This window comes from Poecile atricapillus, chromosome Z, assembly GCF_030490865.1.
Source record: "Poecile atricapillus isolate bPoeAtr1 chromosome Z, bPoeAtr1.hap1, whole genome shotgun sequence".
In the NCBI taxonomy this organism is placed as follows: Eukaryota; Metazoa; Chordata; class Aves; order Passeriformes; family Paridae; genus Poecile; species Poecile atricapillus.
Genome location: NC_081289.1, coordinates 88,634,569 through 88,660,809, shown reverse-complemented (window position 1 = coordinate 88,660,809; position 26,241 = coordinate 88,634,569). Strand labels below are relative to the sequence as shown.

The following is a 26,241-nucleotide window of genomic DNA, read 5'->3' as shown; positions in this document are numbered from 1 at the left end:
AATATCAAGATATAAAACGGTTGAAAACCAAACATAAGGAAAACACTGAAAAGGCTTTGTTAGGACAGCAGTATGCTAAATAAATAAAGAACAGTGTGTGAGAGAAGAATTATGTGCCACATAATCCACAGTATCAGCTGGAAAAGGAGAGGAAACTAATTCAGTGCTGGCATAAGTGGAGAACAAGAACTGATGATACATGAAACAACAAATACGAGAACACAGCTAGTTTTCACCAGAAGAAAGCTGTCGGGTTCTCCAATGATTTGAAGGGTTCATGGGAGGAGACTGCCTCTGTTACTGCTGTGATCACAGAATAAACTAAAACAACCAGCCCAATAGTGAATATTTCATTTTTACCTTCTTGCTTGTCAAGTCATTTTTCTATTCTTCTGAGCTAAATCAAATTATTATGTTATCAGACAAGTAACACAGAGAGGGTAAGGTGAGGTTGTCAGGTAGGAGAGAAGGAAACAGGAATGCACCTCAGTGGAGGAAAAGATGTTAATTTAGCCAAGTCATCTTATGGAAATACACCCTCAGGGATTTGTTTGCAAAACCTCTTCACAGAAGAGCCAAGTATCTTCTGACATGCCTAGACCAGCGAAGGGCAGGATTTTCACAAACATTTGCTGGTTTCAATGGTAAAAGTTGCAGAATTTTATCCCATGTAGCTCTTTTCTTTTGATAGTGGCAAAAAGTTTTCTGAACACAACCTGTGACAGAAAAATAGAGAGCTAGCTACTGTACAGTTTTCTATTAACATTTTTACCCTTTATGTGGAACAGAGCCATGTGTATTGTGTATTTGCTGCCAAAGACTTCCACAATAAAAATCACGTCCGTCAAATTTAAAGATTTCATAAATATTAGCACTTCTTTTATTCATTACCATAGTACTCACTAGGAGCTGGGAAAAGCTGATTCGGGTTCACACCTGAAGCCAGAAACCTATTGTGTTAGCTGGATGCATGCTCTGATCTCTAAAGAAGTCTTCTACTTTCAGTCTTTACAAACTCCAGGGCTCCTCCTGGCTCAGTTTACTTAAGAAATTCTCAGAATAATCTGAGCTAGTAAGTCACACAGTTTGTGTTTAACACAAAAAAATCCCTTGAATACAACAATGTCTTTGACTGGAGCACAGATCTGGGTCAGAGATGTAAGAGGGCTTGTGCTGACTGCTGTGGGCAGAGGCCAAGCTTGTAGAGGAAAAAAGAGAAAACCCTCACAAAGCCTGGAAAAGCAGAAAGCATGTGAAGAAAGGAGAACTTGAGAGCTGAACAGGAAATTATTTTTGTGTGCTATTCCAGGATTTATTTAAAATATTTTGTAGAACAAGAATAAACTATTTTTTTTCTCTGATTTTATACCATTGTTTTTCAATGTTATGTTGTATTCATTGTTATGTGACAGTAGTTATTTCATTTGAATGAGACAACCCCTCATATATATCTTAGTTTCCTTCCTGTAAATTTGTGAGAATTGAAATAGAATTTAAAGGAACTCTATTCCCAATTTGAATAGTTAAAATCAGGAAGCGACCTCTACTGAAATACTTTATATTTTTACAAACTTTTTTAGAAAGTAGCCATTTTAAACAATTTATAAGTGTAGAAGCTTGTAAATGCTGTACTTGAACTTCTTTATCCTAATGTTTCTAAGCAGACAAAGCTTGTATTTCTTTATTTCTAATTTCTGTGTGTAAACTTGGTAATTTCTTAAGAGCTGTACAGTTGCATGAATACCTTCAAATACTCCACAAAATGAGAATGTTACTAAGAACTAAGAAATGTGTCTTCATAGTAAAAAACAATGCAGCTATTGAAAACATTTGGCTTTGTATTTTGGAATGTTGTTCCTCTTCCCTAGTTCATTCTTTTCCTCCCAGTGCCTTAATCTGCCTGAAATGGTGTCAGTAAAAAATCTGCCATGTGTTACTGAATTTCATTTCTTAATAGCCCAACAAAACAATTGATCCTGGATATGTCTCTGCTAAAATGAAGGATGATCATTCTGAGTTGTTCATCCAGACTCCAGAATACACACTTTTGTGTGTGACTGATCCGTTTTTCCACTTCTTGAGAAAACAATCCATAAGTCTTCTCCAGGAGTGCCCTCACTGGGGTCTCCAGATTGTTTTTACTTGAATTTTAGCTGTGATACATTGCAGTCCTTAGGAAAGCTCTTTGATTTTTTCTAAAAGTTTTCCCTGAAAATGCTATGGAAGACAGTTTGACTGAGGAGCCAGAATAGAAAATGTTTTAGCCAAGAGATGCCCTGAGAAAATATTTTAAACAAGTGAGTTTTACATGTAAGCCATCTTACCTATACTTGCTGTTTTATCCCATTTTTTTTAAGGCAAACATGCATTGGTATTTTGCAAGCCAAGTGAAGGACCACTTCCTGTATGTTCACTGCTTGATCTTGCAGAACCAGCCTGATCAAAGCAATGCCATGTCAGATCAGATCTAGAGTCAGGAAGCACACATTAACTCAAGAATTACATCTGAACTAATAATCCCCAAGTCTCAACAGTGCTCCAGAACTGTAACATCTCTGCACCATATCTGGACCTAACCTAGATTACACCTGACAGCTCAGTGCTTCTGCTTTATTTTGCCATGTATTTTCAGGGTATGGTTAAGATGAATGAGGTCCACATCCCATACATATCTCTGCAATGACATAATGCTGTCAGTTTCTTTACATTTCACAAATCTTCCTCTATTTTAGATTAGGGGACTGTTTCTGTTCAATTAAGCTTAGTATCTTTTTTCCTCCTATCCAGTGCCTGTGTGTCTCCTTTAATGACTACCTCAGTAGAAAATAACTTACCAAAACAAATATGAACACAGAAGCAGGCATTGTGTTCATTAAATTTAATTGACTGTCATCACTCAAAGTCACCAGTTTCATCTTGATGCCTTCCCATTGATTAAATTAATTCACATTTGTGGTAAAGAGCAAGCAACTTTTAGAGACCCAGAGGCATTTATTTTTTTCCATTTTTTCCACCTTTCTCACTGAGGGAAGCTGATGCAGATGTCAGTCATGGCAGAAACTGTCACAGAGTACCATGTAACAGAATGTGTCACTCTTTTGAAAAACAGAATCATGGTGGCCTCCTAAGGCAACAGCACTGCTTGTGAGTGCTGGTACATGCAGACTTGCCAGTTGTGGCTGTAAAGGACAGGCAGTCCTTAGCAAGCTGCAGCTCAGCTGCATTTGGTGAGCTCAAACTGTTTAATGCTGTGGAGAAATGCACCTCTGAGTTTATATTTTACTGTTTGTACTGCTGGAAGTGGCACTTTACAATGTATGGTTTTCTTCTGGCACATCTATTGCATGCTGCAAAATTTTGTTTTCTCACAGGCCACTGCAAGATACAAAGCATTCATTTCAGATGCTGAGGTAGTTTAATACCATTGATCAAATGGTTTGCAGTTAAACTCTGGCAGCAAATAAGCTCAGGCACAAGCTTTCTTTAGAGGAGTATTGGCATCGAATTTTATACTAAGCAGTGTGTCTCTGAATTCAACATGTGGGAAATATTTCTGATATCTGATGTAGTTTCCTAGAGCTGCAAAGACTTTGAGGTAGCAAAGGGTTTCTCAATACTCTATTTTTGTGACACTGTGATTACACGCCTTCAAAAATTTAATGCAACATAAAGATGTGAAAGCATTCATAATCTTTCTTTTTCTCTCCCCACTTGAAGCTACCTGTAACCACACACTGGTTGCAGCTGGAAGTCTAGGTGCTGTATGACCCTGTTTTTTTGGTCAGAATGGTTTTTTATGCCTCAAACATTTCTATCACTTATGTGAAAAGCTTTTGCAGAATGTGGTGTATCTTATTTTGCTGCACCACTGTAGCTCAGTTGCGATCCAGAGAATATAGCCCATTTTCTTAGGGATTCTATATCTATCTATCTGTGTAGCTTGCAATTTCAAATTGTGTTCATAATGAATAGTCCTTCTGGAGAAAAATAGATTAAATTGTGCCCTAAGTTACACCAAAACACATCAGTTTATCTCTGTGGTCCTCAGTGCTACTCCAAGTATACTTTAGGATAATTTGGGGCATGCTCCTTTATACAATCCACTATCTCTGTATGATTCTCAAGTCACTGTTTACACATGTTCATTATATTAAAATATACTTCAGATAAAGGAAAATTATCATATAAATAACTTCCAGTCCTCATCTACATCCTTATTTCCTACTCATCTAGGCTTTTTCTTATGACATTTTTGTTCAAGAAATCATACAAAGCTTAAATATATTCATTATTATTTTTATGTGAATGGATTTTATGAAACTTGGCTAAAATAATAGAAACAGGTAATGAAATGGGCTAGTAAGGACATCCCAAATGAAGTGAATTAATTTCTATCTGAGCACTGCAGTGTTTTGAGGTGGATATTTAAGAAATGTACAATAGTATCACATAATTTTAACAGTTGCTTTGCTTCCTTAGGAGAAAAGAGAATTTGACTTGCATGCTAGTATTTCCTCTGCTTACTCTTAATGTGGAAACTGTAGTGGCATCAGTGAATAAAAAGAGGCCAATGTAATTAACAAAAAATGTGGCATAGGTTGATTTGAATTGACAATAACATACTGCTATTTTTCCAGTTTAATTTCCACTGGGATGCTACATCTAACCACAGTCACATTGCAAACTTCAAAATTTGGGATGCCTGCCTTTTTAATCTTTACCCCCACCTCCTTCCCTACCTGCCTATCAAGGTGGCTGCAGCACGCCCTGTCTCCATGGAGCTTGGAAACTTTACTCACTGAGCCCTGTAAGTCAGATGTGGCTGGTTATGGCCAAGGGTTCCAAAAGTGAGACAGGGAAGCAGGTAACACAATTCCACAGGCCTTGTTTCCTCGGAGAACTATGCGGGAAGCCAAGAGAAGAACATGAAGTTAAGTGAAAATAAGCTAACCTGTGGAACCTTAAAATCCATGTGTCAGCTGATTCAGTACAGACAGACTTTAAGCAAAAGGTGAATAATTTGAACAGTATGTGAGGTTTTTTCCAAGATTTCAATAAAACCCTAAAACCTATACTAATTTAAACCTGCATAGATTAGCATGTCAGGGTCAAACCTGTACTTTTTAAAATCACTACTAGTTGCTGTTTAATCTGTGGTGTTTTTATTCAGAGATTTAAAAGATGGGTTGGATTTTATCTGAGCTGTCATGGCTGGCTGCTACACTGAAAACAACGCAAAATCTAAAATAAGCACATCTGGATTAAAAAGATCAAATATGAAGTAAAATAATCTGAACTAATGCCTGCTCTGCTTGGTTTGCTGAAAAGCATAAAAATTTTGGGAATGAAGGACTTTTGGTTACAAAGTCAAGCTACCAGATTCACTGTGACAGCATCTGGATGCCAAGTTTTTCTTTCTATGCCCTGTCCTTTACTGTGACATGATCCATTCCCTCCTGGAATCTATACTATCTAGTATATAAAGAGAGTTATTCTGAACTCTTGATAGGATGACTAACATAATTTAATTGTTTTATGGGCTATGTGCTTGGTGCTAAATCACAGCAGATACAACTATATTACTTTTACTTCCTCTCTGCTAAACATTTGCTTCCATAGTCATATGTTTAAAGTTGTATTAAGACATAGAATGGTCTCAAAAGCAATATTCTTCACTGAAATACACTTAGTCATAAATAAGGAAGAAACCCTGCCCACTTTCTAGTCCTTAACATTATTTTAAAACCTATGATATCATTATATTTTTGGCTGTCTATTTTAATAGAAAGAATTGAAACAGGTAACTTCCAATATTTGTTCAATTTCCTTATAAATGGATGCAGTTGTACTTCATCCTGGCCTGGAAACACCAGAACCTTGGAGAAAACTGAATTTAGGTGCAGTGTTCCACCTCCTTGCCTCAAGGAACAATTGCAGGTTCTTGAATTTTGGGATAACACTACTCCAGGGCACAAAGTGACCACACAGAATCCAAAAAAGAGAAAACAACTGTTACACTGAAAATGTTCTGTAAGTAGTTCTCAGCAGTCATACTGAATATTGCCAGCTAAGCTCTTGCATGTTGACTTTTAAAATAAAAAGCATAACCACTTGCAGAACTAAAATTGGGGTACAAGAGTTCCTTGGTCTCAACAATAATAGTGGAGGCTATATCTGGGTAATCTTTACCTACAGGATTAGAAGTCAATGAGAATGCTTTCCAAAGCATACTCATAACCTAATCAAAATGTGGGGAAGAAATGTTTATCCTTTCCAGCAAGTCTCATGGCTATTCCACAGTGAATCAGGTGATTTATTTTTTTAAGCCATTCATCAACATCCTCTTCTGAACCTTCTGCACTCAGTGAGAAACAAAGCATTTTAAACATTTTAATCTTGGTGAAATAGACCATTTCATAAGGAACACACCAAAATGGATGTGCTTAACCTATGAATTTAAGAAAGTAAAAATTCTTCTGCTGTAAAAACGGTAGTGAGGAACAGCAAAGTGTTTTGTTTGACAGTTCACATCCCAAAAGGGGGACAGCTTGATGCTATTCACATCTTCAAAATGACTAAGCAATTTTTAACATGAAAAAGGAATATTTAACAAGTTTGCTGTGTGGCTTAAGATACCTTAAGAGGCGGTTCAGCACCTGAAATCCAGGAAGCATATCAGCATATTTAATGAGATAACACTGCACAGACCACCAGAAAATGCTCTATGGATCGCATATTTGAGATGATACTTGAGAAACAGCAAACTGCCTGAAACAAGACTGAAACACACAACTTCCATGCTGTCACACCACAGCAACGGCCTCAGCCTCTCTTCTTCATACACTGGTAAAACAAAGTATCTTGGCTGCACACTGAGATGACAGATTTTATTATGGCTCTATTGTACACTCACTGCAAAGTCTCCAATACATTATGCTTTCAGTTTTGTTCTCTTTACAGGGAAACTATATTACAGTTCCATTAATAATCTGTTAGTGAAATTAAGGGCTCAAAGCCAATGAAAAGATAACTGTTGTTATTACACCAAAAGATTTATGTAAGAACATAATGGGGTTTTAGCATGAAATAAACACTTTTTAATAAAAGGATGATGATGTCCTAGGTTTGTCGAGTAGTGTATTTAAAAAATTAAAAAATAACTTGCAACTGCACTTAGAGTAAGTTCAGTTTTAATGTTAATGTCAGATTATTTAAAAATACTCTTTAAAAAAATAAAATTAAAAACATCATTTAAACAGGCTGAGACAAGAGGTCCATGAGCCTTTCAGAGCTGTCTGTAAATTTGTGATGTACGGGGGGCCAGCATAGGTCCTTATTTGAATAAGTCTTATCTACCTGCAGTATTGGAGCAAGATGCTTTAGTATCCAGTATCATCAAAATATCACTGACATTCAGGTCAATTAAGAAATTTTGATTAAAAGTTGGTTTTGTTTTTTTCTGTAGCATTAAAAAACATCACCTGAGATTAATCCTGTTGAGGATTGTTGATGTATTATTATGGATTGATGCTGTATTATTTGGGGGTCTAATTGACTCCTGCTCTGAAATCTCCTAAGGACTATGGAATCATACTAATCTGAAAAAGTACAAGTTCTTTTCTTTCACATTCAATCTATACATGACTTTTTAGCTGCTCCTTACTGTCAGAATATATTGGAAGTTTTTTTTTTAAAGGTAAAATTGGAGTGATTTTGAAAATCTTCCAGAGACAAAAACAGTCAGAAGAGAGGCAACATTCATTCAAGGACAAACAGACAAGAACCTGTTTCTTCATAGGCTCATTAAATTCCCATTCTTATTCAAATGCCCACATGTGTCATGGGTGTGCAATGTGCTGTAACTTTTCACCCAGTATGTAGCTGCTATCTTGATGAATGTGAGCAAAACACATTCTTGATTAAACTTCAACAATAACTCAGGACTCAATTTTTTTTTTACTTTGGAAACATTTTTTACTCAACAGGACCTGGAAAATTAAAAGGCTCTTTTTTACAAAGAAGTGATTAGATAGAATCAAAAGAAATGGAGGAAAATTATTTTCTTGATGGATAATTTGTAAATAGGTAAATTTGTAAATATGTAAAAGAGAGTAAATTTGTAAAATAACTAATAGCAACTGTTTTGTACTTTACATTTGTCAAAACATACATCAGAAATGTTTCTCGCTTGGTATGAAAGAAATTTAGTCCAATTCCAATATGACTTAATAAAATTAATCATGATAAAATTAGTCTCCAAATATTTTCATGTGCCAAGAATTTATTTTGATGGTAGACCCACAAGCTCTAGAACTGTAAGATTTTCTTCTTACTTAAAAAGGACCTGAGGCTCAGGAGTACAGCCTTCCATCAGTTTTAAACTGCTACCCATAAACCCAAATGCAGATCCTTTCTTGAAGGTGATACACATAGAGTGATGAACTACTCAGTGCTGCTATACTGCTGAAAGGCTTCTGTGTGCATTTGGAACAGCTGAAGTTAAATTACGTTTACAGATGTGATAAAATATTGAGCACTTTTTAGAGAATAAAGTAAAATTAAATGGTACAAATACAACTGAGATAAAGCCAGATGATTTTAATTTGACACAGTGTTTCCTTATTCTCCCATTATACATAGGTACTCAAGGTGCATAGTTTATTTTATTTAAGTTTCTATAATTAAGACGGATGGAATCTGTACTTCCTGAATGCCCTCTCCTATGTTGCAGGATAGTTTAAAATCCCGTTGGGTTTTATTGCTTGTTTGTTTTGTTTTGTTTGGGTTGTTTTTGTTTTGTTTTGTTTTGTTTTTTCTTTTGGCTGGTAGTCTGTTTGGGTCTTGTTTTGGTTTGGGGTTTGTTTGTCTGGGGGCTTTGTGTGGGTTTTATGTTTTTTTTGCTTGGTGGGGGGTTTTTGGTTTTATGGCAGGTTGAGAAAGTAGTAGTGATCAGTCCTAATGTCTTGCAAAAACAGTGATGCTGATTGTTATTCTTCTGATAATCCACTCTCACCTTGCAGCTTTAGAGTTATATTACAATAACAAATCACAAGAAAAAATAAAATCTAACACACAGCTGTCACTGTAGGAATGCTGGATATGAGAAAGTAAATGGTAATGATTTATTTCCAAACAATAATAGTACAACCAGATGCAGAAATTCAATTCAATACATTTTGCTTTCAATATGTATGTAGCACAACAGGGTTGAAATGAGTAGTCTGGTTCCCATATAGTACCTGTAGCTTGAGAAAAGATGTGTATACTTAGATCAAATACCAAAATAAATTGAGCAAAAAATATCAACGTAGGCAAAGAACTTAAACCTGTAAATAAACACTGGGGTCTCAGAACTTTTCAATTAGAAATAAATGTGGTGGTGCTATCAGGGTTTTTGTTGTTTTTTTTTTTTTTCTGGTGGAATTGAGATTCAATAAAAGTTCTATTTGTTCAAACAGGCTTGCCTTCCCCATATGCCTTTTAATTAGTATCCTAATTGAAATTTATTAATTTAATTACTTTTCCCACTTGTCCATCCATCAGTGTTGGCAAAGACAGTCTTCCTATTCTGTTTCTGGGTGCTGTTACTGCTCTTCCATTTAGTTTCTTTTACATACCCTCCTGTGTGCATTGAGTCAAACAAAGCCTTTATATCCAGACTATTTGAAGCCATACACTTTTCAATTTTTGGCTTCATTTTATCCTGAATTTATCCATTAAGACATATATTATTTCTCAGACTCAACCAGAGAGTTTTCTCTCTATGTCAGTGAAAGACCCTAGTTAGTATATATGTCATTTTCAATAATGTCCTTATATTTATCTTTCTGAAATACTGTTAAATAATTTGCCTTTGCCTAGAGCTTAGTTTGTCCCAAATGATTTATGGGTTTCTCTGAGGTTCCTGGATTCTAGCAGTATATAAGACATAAGAAAATATGCTATGGGAAAAGTGGATGTGGAATTTGAGGCACAGGAATTCTTTTAATTCAGAGTATAAAAAGAGGAGGCCTATTTATTAAGCTCTGAAGTTACTAAAGATGCTATTAAAGGTATATCCTTTCCATATGCATAGTTGCTAGCTTTCAGAAAGTTACACTTTTGGATTGGTTTTTTTGCCTGCAAGTGCACGACATCTTTAGCAAGACATTCAGTCTTCTGTTGCAGTAATTATGTTAGAGTACCTTTAATTGTCAAGGACAAATTTTTTCTTTTTCTTTTTCTTTTTCTTTTTCTTTTTCTTTTTCTTTTTCTTTTTCTTTTTCTTTTTCTTTTTCTTTTTCCCTTCCCTTCCCTTCCCTTCCCTTCCCTTCCCTTCCCTTCCCTTCCCTTCCCTTCCCTTCCCTTCCCTTCCCTTCCCTTCCCTTCCCTTCCCTTCCCTTCCCTTCCCTTCCCTTCCCTTCCCTTCCCTTCCCTTCCCTTCCCTTCCCTTCCCTTCCCTTCCCTTCCCTTCCCTTCCCTTCCCTTCCCTTCCCTTCCCTTCCCTTCCCTTCCCTTCCCTTCCCTTCCCTTCCCTTCCCTTCCCTTCCCTCCCCTCCCCTCCCCTCCCCTCCCCTCCCCTCCCCTCCCCTCCCCTCCCCTCCCCTCCCCTCCCCTCCCCTTCCCTTTCCTTTTCCTTTCCTTTTCCTTTCCTTTTCCTTTCTTTTCTTTGTCAGTCCCTGTGCTTGCTTTAAAGGATGACACTCTACTTACATGAGAAGAGCATATTGCCATTTATGGTGACAGTAAAATTTTCATGTGTACAAAAAATAAATTTTCTTTCATAAATAAATTTATTTCATTTACCATTTAAAGAATTTCAGCAGCGGTTTAGCAGTGCTAAAAAATGCCTCTTTCTGAGTGGCTTGCTTATGCCATTAGCTCACAAATATTTATCCAAAACCCACTCTAATCAAAGAAATAACTATTATGGATTCCAAGGAGTAAATAGCCAGGGATTCAGTGCTTCACAGTCAGATTGAGACTCTCACTTCTAACTGTCAGCAAACATATTCTGCCTTCAGATGACTGTGATTTACATAAGCACTCTCTGAGAAGTATTTATTCCTGGAAATGCAGTCTCATGAACACCCAGAAAAACCCTCAGCAAAATTTCTATATTGTATATTGGACAAAAATTCATCATATGTCAGACAAAAAATTGTCATATGTATTCCAGAGGAAAGTCATCCTACTTTTTGTACAGTACAATATTATTGATTCATTAATGTTGCCTCAGGAATACTCTTTACCACAGTATGTATCATGTCTAATACTTGACTCCAATACTTGTCATGCCATTCTTCAGCAAGATATTAAATAAAATGAATTGCCCTTGGCACAATGACAATGAAGATAAATGTCAAAACTGCTTCATCCAAAACTAAATAAAAAGTATCTAAGCATGCAAGTGTGTGCAATCCTTGTGGCACTAAATTATGTATTATCTAAGAATTTCAAACATCAGAATTGCAATTTTGTGCAACTTTTATCCAACACAAAGCATGTTCCTATAAATATAGATCTATATGTATAAAAAACAAATATCATTGTAAAAAAAACTTGCATTATGATGCCTTGCTTGAGCAAAAAGAAATAAATTTGAATATTATATTAAAAAATGGACAAACTCAAAAAAGATATGAGGTTTGATTAACACTGAAACAAAGATAACAGACAAGAATTTAAATGGATGAATCTGGTCACACATATTCTTGGTATCCAAAAACTTCAGATTTCTCAGCAAAATTAAAACACTTTCAAAATAAGTGTACCATCAAATTAGAAGACCTTTCAGACATCAGAATAAATATTAGTGTAAAAAAAATCATTATATTTAAATACCTAATGGGTAAAATTTAAAAACTGATACTAATAATAACAAAAAAACCCCTCACAAGACATCCCCCTGGAAAACTGATTGTTTCTATGAAGATGAAGCAGTACATGAAAATCCAGCAGGAAGAACAGCAGGTGATAACTGTAATCTTTATCCTTCTGTATCTGTGTAATAAGTACACTTTTATCAGATACACGAGTCCAGCAGGTAGAACAGAATGTATTACCTCTGCAGTTCAAGCAGTTGAAAATCCCTATGTTCTTCATATTTTTGCCTGCAGTTCTAATCCTTCTGTCCTTAGAGATGTCATTAAATTGCATTTCCTGTTTCAATCAAAACTAAAATATCATCCCTGAGGGATAACACTGATGCCCATTTCCTATAAATGGGGGTCTGAAAAAAAATTCAAAGAAATCTTTTAGCTTAGAAAGGTTCATGTTTAAATTATATATTTTGAGTAAATACATCTGCCCATGTCTCTGCTTTGTCAATATGATCCCTTCAAAAGGAAAATATACTGGTTTATAGAGTGGGCTCTAAAAAGACCTGTTAAATATTAATGCAGGCAAGTAGAGATGGCAACCTAGTAATACTTGTTTGAATATAAAAAATATGAAAAGCTAGGAAATTGTTACTTTCTATCTATCTAGGTAAACTTTTCTTTTTTAGTATTAGTGTAGTTTTTTATTATGGCAAATGTAACAAGGCCAAAAAATTGTTTTTTCCTATATGTGTTACAAGACCCCTGGTAAAGAGCAGTGCATCTGTTACCTTTAAAGTTTATGCTCCATCCACGAATATTGCCCTAAATTGATAAATTTTTTTAAACATGTCCATGTTTGGTCAAAATTTATCTCAATGATCTGGAATAAAGGAAGGATTAATCTTAAGTAGTTTTAGTTCAAGTTAAATGTCTAATCTAAATCAGCTTCCCATCTGCTCATGCTTCATGCCAGCAGAACAATGTCTATCCAGAAGATAACTCTATTTCTCACATAATAGATCTCAATGAGAATGAAATATTTTTTCTCAGCTCTTTTCCTACCCACACTTTACTGAGATCCTTACAGGAAAATACAATCCTAATTCCTTTTTAATTCAGGAGCTATTCTACAAGTAGCCAAACACACGGTAATGACTCAATCTGCTGTTGACTAGGAAAAAAAATAGTGATAAAGAGAGAAGGTCTCATTTTAATGTAAGTAAATCCTTTAACATTATATTGTCAACAGAAAGTAAAAATAAAGTGAGAATAAATCATATTTATACCTGTGGCAGGACATATATTTTTTCACCCTGTTAAGTATCCAGATTAAGTTGAACTCAAGTCCCAAACAAGTTCAATTTTTCTGCCCTTGGTACTGATTTTGTCCACACAGATAATCATCATCTACTTTCATATGCATAGGGGTTAAACACAAATTAATTAAAAGCAAATTCAGATAACGTATTAAACATATGAAACTATGCTTGCCTGAATGACAGACTATTTTGTTCTCAAAGCTTCATTCATCACAAAAGACAATATTCAATGTTTTCAAATTTTTTTAAATCTTCCTGCAGTAACTTGATCAAAACATTTATACCCTTAAAAAGTCTGACAACCAGGTATTTCCTGCTGAGTCATCCAGCTGTTTTGAGTGGCCTCTTTGACATTGTTCATTTGTATCATAAGAGCAGGACACAGCTCTCTAAAAATCTGATTAGTACATCACAAGTGTAACTTTCACATTTATTGGGATCTCACTCACCTTCTTATCCGATGTTCCTCACTCCCAGTGGATTACTAAACTAGTAATATTTACATTCCCAGCTTTATACCCCTTTTGACAACTTCCCTCCCATTTATAGAAATGTTACCTAAGTCATGCACCTCTCTACTTGAAAACCAAGCATAAATTTTTCCTGCCAGGTTACTGTCTGCATCACAACTGCTAAAGATGAAGACTATGAGGTATATGGTATTCACTTCTTGTCCTCTTCAGTTCCACAGCACTGCTGCTTCCTGTAGACTGAACTCATTGTCACCACAAGACTGCTCCACAAGCCTGCTGAGGGAAGGTAGGTGGTACAGAAGGAGCAGAGAAATGTGTTATGTGAAGAAAACTCCTGACTGAGGAAAAACTGGTGTGAAACCAAGGAAGTGTCTGTGGAGGCCCTCTGGGTCTAGGTGTGGGAGGATGCAACAAGGATGATGTGATAGAGAACTATTACAGCTTGCCTGACTAAGATGACATCTCCATAGCTGTCTAAAGACAATTAAGAGGAATCCCTTGCCCAGAGCCCTTGGTCCATTAGGAGGGATCTTGACCATATGGACACCTACTGAAAAAGTAATACAAACTTTAAGCATCATGGAAGGGTCTTCAGAGCACTGCTATGAATTTCCAATGTGAACTTGGGCTTAGCCAGGGAAATACTTTGTTTGACTAGCTGCTCAACAAGAGAAAAGCTTGTGAGTGGGATTGCAGATGTTAGTTTGGGTTGCAATGATCAGGAGAAGATGAGATCAAGATTTGGAGAAAGGCAAAGAACGTAAGACATGGACTCTAGACTTCAGGACAGCAGATTTTGATTTATTTAGAATATTGCTGATTAATACCCTTGGAGACTCCTACAAGGAACATCCAGAATAGCTAGCTGACTTTTAAAATATTATTTGGAGCTCAGGAGGAAAGGACCCCCTCATTAAAGTAGACCAGAAATTTCTATTAAAGGCCTGAACCATTACGCATAGAACTTGAATGCTTGAAATCATAAAGGAAGTGAAAACAAGGACAGAAATCAAAGGAAGATTGTAAAAGTATTGCTGTTATGCAACAATACATATTCATGCTGTTTAGGATAAAAAGGCCAAAACCTGATTAGAACTAAAACTAGCTAGGAACATAAATGTAACAGGAAGAGCTCCCACAAGGATGCTAATATCAGAAGGAAATTCACAGAAAATACAAACTTCTGTATGGAAGAACTAATTGACTGATAGATTATATGGAAAAGGCAGAATTATTTAATGACATTTTCACCTCAAAGACTAGTGTTTAAATTCTGCACATATCTGTCTTATTTTGGAAGCAGGCTTACAAAAGACCAAGAAGCTTGGAGCAACTTTAAAATGCTGAACTTAAGTACAGGATGCCAGATCAAAATTGACCTCAAGATATCAGAGGTGTTGACTGCAGGGAATGCAAGGCTACTATCCTCCATTAAAATTCATGGTAATCAAGAAAGGTCCTCAAAAACTGGAAAAAGGCAAATATTATATTCATATCAAGACAGAAGGGAGACCAAGTGAACACTAAAAAAAGCAGCCTCACTTTTTACACCAGAAAGTTCATAAATAGCATTCATTTGGAATTAATTTCTGAACACACATAGAAAACAAGACAATCAAGGGAAATACACCAAGATTTACCAGTGGCAAATCATGCTCTACCAGTCTTAATGACTACCAGCATGACACATGGGATCAGGGACCTGGATTATGACATGGAATGCAAACTTGACAAACTTCTGGATGATGTTAAGAAAAGTGACTGACGTAATGAATGACAAAAATTAATGTCAGCAGGATCTGAGGGTTTTGCATAGAGAAGACTCATTACACTTAGGTGGAAGAAGGGCCAAGCTCTGCACCGAGGATAGAGTAGGTGTGGCCAGTGGAGAGTGACTGGATGAGCTGCAAGGACCAGGCTGAAAGGACTTGAGGGTGATAGCTGACCACAAGACCAACAATGTGCTCTTGCCCTGAGCTGGATGAACTGTGCAGAACTGCAGCAGAGCCTACAGGGGACATAAAGAACATGACTGACATGGGAAGACTGAGTGAAAGGAGCTGTTTTTAGTCTGGAAAAGTTAAAGCTAAAGGCCATGTTTGAAGAAGCAGAGATAAACGCCTTGCAGCAGTAGCAAACAATAGAAAAAGGATTCTAGAAGGGACAGTGGCCTTGAAGAGCAAGGTGGATGGATCATGTTGTATATATGGAAAAATGTTTTCATGACGAAATACAAGGACTCACAGAAAGTGTGGCTGCACCATCAGAGAAGGTTATGAAGTCAAAGCTTTGGCTGATCACCTCCAAAGCAAACCCAGAACACGTTTTAACCAGGAAGACATCCTAACTAGAATTTCTAGCATTGCTTAGCTTCATTTACCCTAACTGTTTGAAGGCAAACAGTACCCAAAAGTTTGAAGGCAAAATTATGATATATTTTTTACTGTTTATTAATTCATATTCTGTAGGCATCAGTTCCAGGAACCTAATGTTCATTGTGACCTCTCCTTTTTCATGTCACAATTTAGATCTTTTAGTTATCTCTTATAATGCATTTTCAGTTTATTTGTGACTGTAGCTTTCCAAAACAATTTGAATTTGCTTACCTTTTTGGTTTTATTTTTAAAAATATCTCCCTTTTGCTACTCTACATTTTATCATTGTTTGTTTACTGTCTTCCTTGCATACAACAACAACAAAAAAAGTAGTTTTAAATCCCAATTAAAGACTTGTGTAAGTGTGAGGTAGGATCCTCTACAATGTAAACGAAAAGCAGTAATTTTGCAAAGTGAAAAAATAGTTTAATGATTTCATTAAGTTAAATTAATTCTATTCAAAACAACACATGGTTAGTTCAAATAGAACAAAACCATAACCAGGCAGATGGAAATACTTCTCATCCATTTTTAAGATACTCTAAATTAACTTAGAAAACTGTTTAAACAGCCAGTAGTAGAGACAGTGTCTTTAGTTACCTTTTGCACGTAAATACCATGCATTTACTTTAACATAAGATAAAATCAGTACAAATTACTGATTTAAAATAAGTCTGTTAACACAAGATCCTCCTGCAATATCTGCTTCTCAGTAAAAAGAAGAGGGCATACGATCAACATAAATGAATTCCCAGTAGATTAATTAAGTTAGTTTTACAATGTCACAGTGACAGCTGTGGCTTGAAAAGAGAGGAATGAGATAAGCAGAAGTTGCTTTTAGCAATACAAAAGCAGTAAGCATTAGAGAAAAACTGGAGAAAAAGCAATAATTTGTTCTAAAAATAGATGAAAAACAATTTTAAAACCAAATGTGTTGTCCTATTTCATCAACAGTACCACAACTGTAACAATGATAGTCACAACAGTAATAAATATTTTGCTCACTGAATTATAATAATTAGAAATGCACATACTTTTGCAGATACAACAACTTTAAAACATATTTCTCTACGAAAAAAGATCTCATTGTACAATTTTTTTTCCACAATGTATTTCTGGCTGTTGCAAAATCTGTTTAAATGGAAACAAATAATAGGCTAAATCAAATAAATTTCATTGCATTCTACATTACATACAGATTTTGGTTCATTTATAATTTTAGATGGTCTAGCAATTTAATTTTCAGGTGTTTTAAATCCTATTGACAAGGTCTTCAAGTAATACATTTTAGGTATTAATCTCTCTAACAAAATAAAGTGTCAAATTCTCCACTATAAATAATGGGTTTTTTAAAAATGCCCAATTGCTGTCAGTTTGGTGGAAATGTGTAAAAACTCTCCAGTTATTCAAATGTAGATGATTCAAAGGGAGTTTGATCAACATGGGGCTCAGATTCTTAAAATCTAAGTTTCTCAATCTGATTATCCAGGTGGTTTCTATTCACAACTTGCAATGCAACTACATGTATTGGTAAAGGATATTTATTTCAGTGATAAAGTTAAGGAAACAAATAAACAGACACATGTTTATTTTAAATGAACATATAATCAGCACTAATCAAAAGATTGCAGGGGTTTTTTTTAAATCTGGGATGTTTTACTTCCTGAAACATTAATCTCTTGCTTGACATTAGTCCTCCTAATAACTACACATGACTATTTAAATCTCAGTAGATAAACCTCAGTGTAACACATTACTGAACAGGTGAATTATTAAAAATGACATAACTTCCAGAATATCATCCCTTACCTGTCCGAGGGATTTAGGGATTTTTGTGCTTTCCATATGAAAACTCTTATCTGGTTTTGCTAATTTCTTTGTGCCTCTATAAAGTACACAGTACCCATTGCAAAAACAGAATTTTCTGCCCCCTGGTTTCAGTTTATGTAAATGGAATATGCAAAAGCAGCTGACAGTGATCCAGAATACACATGTAGAAATTCCTCTTCATTATACTCACCCTGACACCAGTGGGTCTTCACTGAGGCAAGACCAGGATCACTTCATTTAGCAGCTCTCAATTACTATTTTTCCTTTTCACAGCTCCTAATTCCCATAAACTTTCAGCATATGCAATATGTTTTGAGTGACAGAGTCCCACAGCTTCCTGCCACATTGCTTAAATAAAGTTTTGTGTTATTTTTGAGCTTCCCAGTGGCTAGATTTGTTTGATGTCCCCTACACACTTGATGCCATTCATGATCTTGTCACTTTACTTCTCTTTCACACCTTTGCTGAGCTGAAGAATTATTGCCCGCTGTCACCTCACAGACAGAATCTAACTGTACTATTTTATTTTTCCACCTTTTCATTCATTCTCTGAAGCTTTTTCAATTTGATCACTTTTTTTTGTTTGTTTGTTTTGTTTTGTTTTGTTTTGTTTTCCAGTCAAGAAACTGGGCATAGTATTTAAAAAGTTAAGTATCAGGGCCACTGCATATCTATTGATTGATACAATGATATATTTAATGTTCACTTATTTTCTGTGCTGCTTTCCTAATAAATGCTAATTGCACACCTGCATTTTTTTCTGACCTCTTAAGCACAAGACCAACATTTTCATAGAAACATTTAACTGCTAAATATAAAGCTAAGTGAAAGACGTAAAATATAAAATTGTTTTCATAACAGTTTACATTTATCCTCATTGAATTTAATTTTTAATTTTAATAACCAGTCATTCAGGCCACTCCTATTTAACACCTTTAATAACTTAATATGATTACCAAATTTACCAAATAATTATACATTACTTTTCCAGCATATTCACATGTTCAAATATATTTTAAGACACATGGATCACAGAATATGTCCCCTGGAACTTCACTCTTGGCCTCTGTCACCCTGTGAAAACTGACACAAAAATCACTATTTTCTCCAATATTTTACACCTTTTTGTGAGTGCAGCAACTTTCCTCTAAGCCAGCTGCAGTTTCCTCAGTGTTTTCTCTTTGCCATCTGTGCAATTTCCTGTGGTTTTGGTAATATTGACACCATTAGATGCATTCTAGCTCTTTCTAGAAAGATATTATTATAGTTTGAACCCTTCTGCCCCTTACTGATTTAATGGACCATACTCTTTCAATCTAAATGGCAACATAGGTGCAACCTCACATCTCAAAAGCTATCAAAATAGCTTTAAACAACGAATTTCACACCACAGGTACAGTTTGGCTATTTCATCCCTGACTGTCTTTAAAAATCTTAGGTGTATATCCCTTCATTTTGTTCTGTACCACCTCAAACTGACAAACCATGACTTCACATGAGCTCCCCCACAAAAATTCATGTGTGAGAATCTAGAAAAGTCCTTCCACAGCACGAGCAGAATTAAAATGTTACAATTTTGTTCCTATACCTTCTCCTAAGTGCTTCCTTGATTATCTTTCAGCATTACAGACTGACACCCAGACTTCCCTCTGTGCTGTTGTAGAAACAGAATTTCTTAATTTGCTTTTCTTTCAACTATTGTAGCTGACAAATCTCTTAAGTAGCTTGGAACTGTTTTGATTAATGTTGCTCTGGGCTTGTTTGTTTTGTCTGGTTTGTTTTTATTTTTTAATTATATATAGTCTTACATTTAGTCCTTACATTTTCGTTAAAAATCTTCAGCTATCTGAAGGACGTCTTGCCCTCAGTAGCCTCTGATAGCCTGCTGATTAGCCATGCGGCTTCCCTTTTACACTTTCTCAAGCCCTTCCAGCTAAGCAGAATGTATTTGTTCTCTGCCTTCAGTAGTACCTTAAATAGTCTCTGTGCCATCTGCCATGACTTAACCCTCTCCCAGATTCTCCTGAACAGGAGTCCCTGGTTATAATTGTCTTTTCTGAAGTTCAGCCCAACTTTGGGGAGATTTCATGGCTTTCTGGCAGCTCTGCAAGGATATGGAACCTACAGAGAGAAGTAATTTGAACAACATCCACTTGGCTTTTGCTTCCTCTCTCATGGCATCTTCAACAGTCCAGTGCATGAAAATCACTGATTTAGTCTGATAAATCACTGATTTATTCCTCCTAAGATCCAGCCTCCTCCCTTGGGGGGAGCTCCAGGGCAGAGTGATGGTATGCTCTTTTAAAAATTTAAGTGCTGAAATTATGTCTTGTAGACACATCTAGAACTGTCAGGATTTTGTTTTGCACACCTCATCCTTTCAAACCTATTTTAAGTGGCTTTTCAGATGCTAGCTAACGAAACAATGCACTATTACTACACAATTATTTCTGTAGGCATTTCTTATATGCATGACACATAAAAGGACCCATCAGTTGCTGTAAAGTCATCTTAGTTGAAAGAGTTCTGCTGGTCTTATCAGTATGCTTGGATCGACAGAATGGAAATAACAAATTTTTTTTTGCTGTTCAAGGAGATAATCTATCTCCTCTGGTTTTAAACTAGGAAAAAGCATTTCAGTGCTAATTATTTGCCAAAATTTCTGAAATTCCGGGTTGAGATGCTATCTCATGGGAGTATCTGTACAATATACAGACATAATCTCAATTGATATCCAATATTTAATACCTATGTAAAGATTTAAATTAAATCTATGAAAATCAAGCAATCTGGACTTTTCCCAATGACAATGGTAGTAAAATAAGACGTGATACATGACATTGTATGATTCTGCATACACCCTGAAATTTACTTTCCAGCATGAAGTCCCAGTTAAGCAGAGGCGCAAATAACAGCACATCATTAGTGAGACCTCTGGTTTGCAGTGTTATCTTCCAACTACATCTGTCACTGAAATTAGACCCCCATGTTGGTATATGTTCATAATTTTTGCATCACACATGTTACATAAAACCACTCCTGGGACCAAGTAATTATTTTTCAAATCTCATGTATTTTTCTGAAGAAAACTGTGCATTTTTTCAGGTGGATTTTGTGCAATAAAAATTTTACACACAAGCTGATCTAGAACTCAGCATAGCAGAAAAGTATTTGCAAGTAGTAACAAATTATTCCACTGGATTTTTATTGGGCTATTTTCAAATACAGATGAATGCATTTTGTTCACAAAAATAAAAGCTTTTTCAAGTGTTGTTATTAGGCAATAACGGAAGTGTTCAAATTATCATTCCGAAATTTTCTTATTGTTTCAATAATGTTGTCCCCTTCTTAAACAACTGAATACTTGTCTCAAAGAACAAGTTCTCCAATTTTAAAATCTAGATGATCCAGAAATGGAGGAAAACCAAGCCCATGCCAGTTGTGTGTCTGAATAATGTATTCTAATGACACAGAAATGACATCACAGTAAGAACACTATAAGCCAAAAGCTAAATTGTGTGTGAACAAAACACAGCCATCATTCTTTAACAAATACAAAGGTTGCATTTATCCATTGCACCAAAGGAAATTGACCACTAACTTCCATAAAAAGAGTCAAATCATAAGATCATTCCAATCTTTGTCATATGAGGGAGTCTAACATAAACCTACTTCATTTTCTGATTTCCTGACAAACTTCAAAAGCTGCTAATGGCTTCAGAGAGAAGCAAAGACAGAGCTCAGGCCTTTCACCAAAAATACAGTAACATGAGCATCTTTTGCAGTAACAGGACTTGTGGCACTTACTTCAGCAGAGCTGGCATTTCATTCATGAGCAGGTAAGGGTGCCATGCGTGAAAACACACACACGAACATACACACATAACACTTGTTAGTACATTAGAGCAGAGTGACACATTTTTAAGGTATCTGCCCTTCACAAAGTTAACCCACAGAGTATTTTAAATTAATTTTTGTTGTTGAAAGGTATTTTTTCTTTTAGTGAGCACTAAAATGCTTCCATAAAGCAATAAACTTTGAAAGAAAAGCCTATTCAGCTTTATGACTCAGATACATATAACTGGATTTAAGAAAAATGATTTAAATGAACTGGGAACCAAATGCATTACTTTTAAATTACACATAGGCTAATGGACTAAGGAAAGAAAGGAAAAAACCATTTTTATTCAAAACAGCTCTAGTATTGAAATGTTCAATAACTCTACAACAAATCACTGCATTAGATGGATAACAATGGATGTTCTTAACTGCAAACTGTAGATTGTTCTAAGAAACCATCTTTTATTCTGTAGCTTTTCAAATTGTGAGCAAACAGTATCAAATTCATGGTCTTGTCAGTATGCCGAAACAAACAAAACACCAAACAAAAAGCTTAGCGCACACACACACCCCAGAAAAACCTGACCCCCCCCCAGATGACTAAACCAGTTTTTGAGTAAAATGAGACAGCTGGCAAAAGGTCTCTGTATAATTTGGGAAACCACCATTATTTGACTACATTCATTTCATTCTTAAACATCCAAATTTTCACTTACTTATAATAAAAACCCTATCCCATTATATATTTAATTTCTTCCTGTGGATATTAAAATAAACTATGTTCTGAAATTAAGAGATAAAATACCTCCGTTTGTTTTCCATACATATTTGCCTATATAAATATACTTCATAATTTTACAAATTACAGTATTTATATTAAAGCTTTCATTCAGCAAATCATTACAGCTTAACAAGAACAAACAATCCCTGTGTTTTGGTTCTGTCTTTAAATCACATTAGGAGATAATGAAAACCAGCCAAAATGAGTGACTGAAAATAATACAAACAAAACATTTATTTAGAAAAATAAACTGAAAATGTTGCTTGTCTGTTAGATTTCTCCATGAAGTATAGACAAATGGCTAGAAAAATTTTATGTCAAATACATATTACAAATGACTTCTTTAGCAGTAACTGGGACTAAATGTCAATGTTCAGTAGGAACATTTTTTGATGTATAATTCAATAGACTAAATTTCTTGGCTGCTAATATGATAAAAAAAATGGATGCTATTAAAAAAGATTATATCCCCTTTTTAAATACACCTTATCATGTTGCTGCTTTTTCATATATATACATATGTATATATGTATGTATATGCATGTATTTATTTCATCCTAAGAAAGAACCATAGTCCTTTCTGTGAAGAGATCCCCATAGTGAAAGAGAGCATAAATGTCTTTCTTCAGTTTTAACTTTTTAATTCCTTTTGGAGCCCTGGCAAAGTATAGCTTGTTGTGGTCAAAAATCTCCTGGGGCCATCTGTGCAAATGGTGGCACACATCATTACCCTGAATGGAAGTGACAGTGCAAATAACAGAAGTGCATTGAGATGCAATCTCTAAGAGCGGAACTTCCTCAAAGTTGGGTGAAGGACAGGAGACACCATCCTTTTAAGTGACTGGGCTTCACTTATGCCCTGCTCCTGTATGGCTTTGAATATGTACAAGGGGTGACAGAGCTCTTCTTCCCCACAGACAGTAACATTCCTCTGTTACAATAAATGTATCCATTTTCTGAAATTATGTAAGTGCTTTGTTTCTCCTTTTGGCTATATATTGAAATATTTGTTGATGCTGGCTGTACCCATAAAAAATTCATTGTTTGGTACTCTGGCTGCTCAGCACAGAACTCAGGTGTCAGGCTTGGAGACAGCAGTTTCTGCAATGGGGTGAGACATTGAGCTGTCTTATCTTTCTTTCCCACTAAATGGAATTTAAGGCTGTGGCTTTTGCCAGGACTCAGCTTGTAGCTGTCAGATCTGAGAAAGATGATTCAATGCAGATTACACTAGTGATCAGTTGTGCTCTGACTTCAAGGTTTTTTCCATTCTCCACTAAGGGTCAGCTTTCCTGGTTACTTCTCAGATCTGGCCTGCAAGAAGTCACAATGATGAATCTGATATGCAAATTAATTGACGTGCCTCCAAATATAGGTATTCCTTCAAGCCTGAAGGTGCTGTTAAAAGAAAAGAAGGGCAAAGTTATAAAAAATGTTACTTTAAATAGACAAGTTAATAAACAAAACATAATTTTAAATTAGCATTCCATATTCATGTAAGCAGGGGTCCAGAAAAATAACGATATTTTGAAACTTGATCTTTTATAGTTGCACTTTATTATGTATACAAGCCTTGGTTTTCTGGTAAATGGGTTTAGCTTCAATGCTGTCTTTGAAATCACCTTATTTACATTCCCTGTGAAATCTGGACTTTAATACTTTTTCATAAATTAAATAAAAAGTGAACTCAGCAGTTCCTCATCTGACAAGTAAGTTTTCTAGTCACTAAAATATTATATAAAATTCTGATTTGAATCTTACACATTCCTTTTTATAAAACTATTTTAATTTGTATAAAACACTAATAATGCTGCAATCTAATGCTGAGATTAACTGATTTACTGAGTTTTCCTAGCTTTATTTATTAGGCAAAATAAAACAGCAGTATATAAAGCAGTATCAAAAAAAGAGATCTTAGAATACTTACCTGTTGGTAGCTAGGACACTAATTTGGATTAAAGGATTAAATTCACACCTCCTGAGGAAGGGAACAACAATTTCCTCATGCAGTTTTGGTGATTTACACCTGAAGGTACATACTTCAATGAGGAGGAAGATCATTTCTTTCCCATTAGTTTTTTGAATCTAGCCCTCATATATATTTCCTCTTATTTCTTACTTGAATGATTTAAGTTAATAAAGATTGTCAAGGGGTAGGATGGAATTTCACTGTCAGACAAAAAAGGGAATCTTAATTTGGTGTAATGTAAGCCCTTTTAGTTTTTTCCCCTCCAGCAGTAACTGAAAAGATAAAATATTTAGAGAAACTTATTTAACACTCAGAATTGTTAGAGTGGCCCAGTGTAATCCAACAGTCTGGCAAATATGGTATAATAAATTTGTGATACAACTGGCTTAGCAGGAAGCTGTTTTCCTACTATTCAGGGTTTGACTCACATTGTTAATGAAAAAGAAGAGTGTTCTAAACATCTGTTAGCAGCTTACTTTTAAACTGAAGACAGTCTTCATATCACTAAAACCACACATTTTCTCAGCTGTCACAGTTTCAGGCTTCAATTACATTTGGGCTAATGATTCCTGTATTTTATTATCTCATAAAAATCAGCAAAAAAAAGACAGTATTACCCTTGAAAGCAGCTTAGTTCTCAGGAACAAGATGAATATGATACAACTAACATACACTTAAAACAAGGATAATAATACTCACAAAAGAGATAATGCGAATAGTATTTGTTATCAGAAAACAGTTGTTCCTCAAACTTAGGTTCTGAATACACCAAAATACAATTCTGAGCACTGTAGACATGAAGAGCAATATGATTTTTTCTTTTCCTCTGGGATGCAACTCATAAACATAGACAATATCATGCTGTTGTAGTTTAATCCCAGTCAGCAACTAAGTAACATGCAGTTGCTCAATTACTCCCCATCACACAGAGGCCTGGGGAGGAGAACTGGGGAAAAATGGATAAAAGCAAATAAAATTAAAATATTGTAATAATAATGATAACAAAAAAAACTGTAAGGAAAGTGAGACTACAAAAAAAAAAAAAAAAAAAGAGAGAGAAATAAACCCCATGAAAGACAAGTGATACACAATTCAATATTGCTCACCACTTGCTGACTGGTGTCCAGCCGTCCTCAAGCTGTATGAGCAGCTCCCACCCAACTCCCCCCAGTTTATTGTACATGAGGTTATGGTATGTAATATCTCTTTAGTCAGTTTGGGCCATCACTCCTGGTTTTGCTTCCTCTTGGCTTCTTATGCACTTCCTCACTGGTAAAGCAGAGGAAACTGAAAAGTCCTCCTTTTAGGGTATGCACTACCTAGCAACAACCGAAACATCAGTGTGTTAATCAACATTATTCTCACTCTAAATCCAAAACACCACTAAGAAGAAATTAACTCTATCCCAGCCATACCCAGGATGATTGCTTACAAAACCAGGAAATGATTTATCAAGTATACTTGAATTTCTCCATCATCTCTCTCACCGACTTGTCAACCTACACAATTCAATTAATTCAAAGCCATACAACCACGTGGCATCCACCCTCATTTCATCAACATTCTACCAAGGAAGAAAAGACTGCCTTTTTTCTTTATAATAACTGTGCTAAAGAGTAAAACTATGAAAATATTTCATACCTTTCCACATTAATAAAGAATATGTTCAAATTAAAAATTATGGTTAAACTTACTCAGCAGAAAATTCATTAGGTAGCAATGCCTGCATTAAAAAACCAGCAGCTCCTCTTGCTACCTTCACCAAAAATCCATAATTGCAAACCATTATTGCACACATGAAAAAGTGAGCAGCAAGAAAAGAAAGTCCAGACACTGAAAGTGCCTACTAACCA

General features: G+C 35.5%; 1 protein-coding gene across 2 annotated transcripts in view; it reads right to left on the bottom strand.

Moving 5' to 3' along the window:
- Positions 1 to 20,897: 20,897 nt before the first annotated feature.
- The window catches only part of PRR16 (proline rich 16), a 141,340-nt gene continuing 135,996 nt past the window's right edge, over positions 20,898 to 26,241 (bottom strand). For both annotated transcript variants that reach the window (XR_009276043.1, XM_058826052.1), the window contains exon 3: positions 20,898 to 23,817. The gene's annotated coding sequence lies outside the window, so the exon portion shown is untranslated. The remainder of the gene's footprint in view (positions 23,818 to 26,241) is intronic.